Genomic DNA, 2,844 nt, shown 5'->3' with positions numbered 1-2,844 from the left:
GAAACCAACATAACAATATGTAGTGCTTCTGTAGCCTCAAAGCAGGCTGACTCAGAAGCTAATGTTTTGGTGGAAAAGGTCAAGAAGAAAATGGTTTATGATTCTCAGTGATCTCTATATTAAGTGACTCTTAGGTTTCCAATTGCCGAGCTGCTACCAGATGAAAAAAAAAATTCAACCCGTCTGTTAATAGCAGAAAATATTGCAAATGACTGCAGCTTAAAGTTGCAGGGTGTGGGGAGGGGGGACAAAAGAGATAACATGGATGAAACATAAAGAAAAGTTTTGTGAAGAGCGCTTCAATCCAGACGAAAACAGAACAAAGGATTCTCCCAGATAACACAGTAAAGAGGAACCAAATTGATCAATAAATAACTGCATTAATAATAGGAAGATTGATACCACTTTAGAATTTCTTTTTTTCTATGTTTCCTTTCAACTGTGGTTTTAATTTTTAAAGGATCTGAAAAAGGGATTTCTCACTTATCTTAGCATTAAAGGCAGTCAGCTGAAGTGGGGGCAGGGGGAGGAAGGGAAGGTAGCTGTTTCCAAACCAGCTAGGAGAAAGGAAAACTTATTTCTACTTTTATGTACAGCTTGGAAACTGCACTAATTTTTATCAATAATGAATATGAAGGGAAAAATAGGAAAACAAATCCCAGGATTTATTGGGATAAGAGGGTTTGAGCATCTCATCAATATATGAGTATCTGAAGGGAGAGTGACAAGAGGATGGAGCCAGGCTCTTCTCAGTGATGCCAAGCAATAGGACAAGAGACAATGGACAGAAACTGATGCTCAGGAATTTCCACCTGAGTATGAGGAAGAACTTCTTTACTGTGAGAGTTACCATGCAATGAAACAGATTGCCCAGAGAGGTTGTGGAATTTCCCTCACTGAACATACTCAAGAACCATCTGCACACAATCCTGTGCCATGTGCTCTAGAATGAGCCTGCTTGAGCAGGGAGGTTGGACCTGCTGACCCACTGTGGTCCCTTCCAACCTGACCCATTCTGTGATTCCGTGAATACATTAGAAACTGAAGAACATCTTAGGTTTCCCAAGTTGTGGGTGGTTTTTTTTTTTTTTGGATAGCTCAAGACCATAAAAGTTGTGAGAGTGGTGCTGTTGCTTTTCATGCAGTGACTGATGAACAGCTGCTGGTTTTGTGTTTGCTCCCAGCCCTCGGCCTGTGTTACCTGCTGGAAATCCCAGTGCCATCAGCTGAAGGAGGGAGTTTACCAAAAGGTATTGAAGTACCAGAACATGCTGTGGTCTTGTAGCAGTAAGAGAAGGGGAGGTGGCTTTAAATTGCAAGAGAGTAGGTTTAGATTAGATTCAGGAAGAAATTCCTGAATGTGAGGATGGTGAGACACTGGAATAGGTTGCCCATCTTCTCCCAGAGAAGCTGTGGATGCCCCATGCCTGGGAGTGTTCAAGACCAGGTTGGATGAGGTTTTGAGCAACCTGGTCTAATGGAGTGTGTCCCTGCCCATGGCAAGGGGTTTGGAACCAGATGATCTTTAAGGTCCCTTCCAACCCAAACCATTCCATGATTCTATGATCTCCCACAGTTTTATTGAGTAACAGGTAGAGGGAAGCTGAATAGAGGCTCCAGAGCTCTCTGGCAAAGCCGTTCCTTATTTGACCCTGCTTCTTCACATTAAATAGTTGTTAATTACACTGGTAAAAGCTCATGTTTGAAAATTTTCTGGGAAAAACTCGACTACAAGCACAAAAAATATTTTTGCTTGTTAATTTCCCATGTGCAAACTAAGAAACTTCATGTTCAGTCATAAGTAGTAGCAGTAGGAAACTACTTTCTATATAAAAGTCCAGAGAGAATTTTTCTCTCTTTCAGAGAGAAAAATTATTTTAGAATACTCCAGAGAGTATTCTAAAAATAAACATTTTCTTTAACCTTAAGAAACAGTATGGAGATTTTATTTTAATCAAATAGGTGGATTTTGATTCCTGGCAGCCATTTCTTTCTTTATCAACAGTTAAAACAATTTCATAATACTTTCTTTTTGAGAAAGTAGTAATTTTATGAACACTTTTTTTTTCCCCCTTTAAGCTAAGACAAATTAATGTATGTGGGCATTTCAACACATCTGGATTTAAAGCACCCATTTTTTTATTATTTTTTTAAACAGGGATTACTGTGTTACTTGTTACCTCTATTTATTTTTTCCTTTAAACCAAAAACAAGTAACCAACCAATAACCTCTTCCATTCCATATTTGAAACTCATAAAAAAAAATCCCTCAGATGCACTGTTATCTAAATAACATACTTAAAACCTGAATTATGAATAGAAATTAAAGGCTATAGAGTAATTTTTCCCTCATTTTTGTGAATTATACCAGTTGTCTTCCTACTTTATAGCTGTCTTTTATCTTACAGCAGTGACACCCCCATCTGACTTATGATCTCTCCACAGGATGTCATTGAGTGACACAATAGAGTTAATGAATTGGTCTTTCACCTCCAAAAACCTGATCTAAATGCTAGCCTGAGATAATGAGCATGATGGAGTTCAGTAATGTCAGCAGAGTATTAACTTCTGTTTAAAGGAAGAATGAGCACTGGCAGGAAAATTGATTTTAAGAGAGATTTGGAGCAATTGCACCTGCATGCATTATGGCAACTCTAGCCTTCCTTCATTAGAGTCATATTCACATTATCCCTTTGCTATTTGAATAGAATTTGGCAGAGGTTTGTCTGCAGAGTGTATCATTTGTCAGGGATCTTTCTAGATATTTAAGTTCCCTGCCATTCTAGTATCTGAGCACTACGCCTGCAGTACCTGGTGGTTCAATGTCACAATACATCTCTGCAG

At 38.6% G+C, this 2,844-nt stretch overlaps 1 long non-coding RNA gene across 1 annotated transcript; it reads left to right on the top strand.

Annotated features, from left to right (window-relative positions):
- The first annotated feature begins 707 nt into the window (after positions 1-707).
- Positions 708-2,594, top strand: LOC121665175. The gene is made up of 3 exons (XR_006016261.1): positions 708-839; positions 1,068-1,076; positions 2,583-2,594. It is a non-coding gene; the product is annotated as an uncharacterized LOC121665175 (long non-coding RNA).
- The last annotated feature ends 250 nt before the right edge of the window (positions 2,595-2,844 follow it).

Source organism: Corvus kubaryi, unplaced genomic scaffold (assembly GCF_017639235.1).
Source record: "Corvus kubaryi isolate FWS band 111438036 unplaced genomic scaffold, C.kubaryi_AGA036_p1.0 37312, whole genome shotgun sequence".
Classification (NCBI taxonomy): domain Eukaryota; kingdom Metazoa; phylum Chordata; class Aves; order Passeriformes; family Corvidae; genus Corvus; species Corvus kubaryi.
This window is presented reverse-complemented; position numbering and strand designations above follow the sequence as displayed.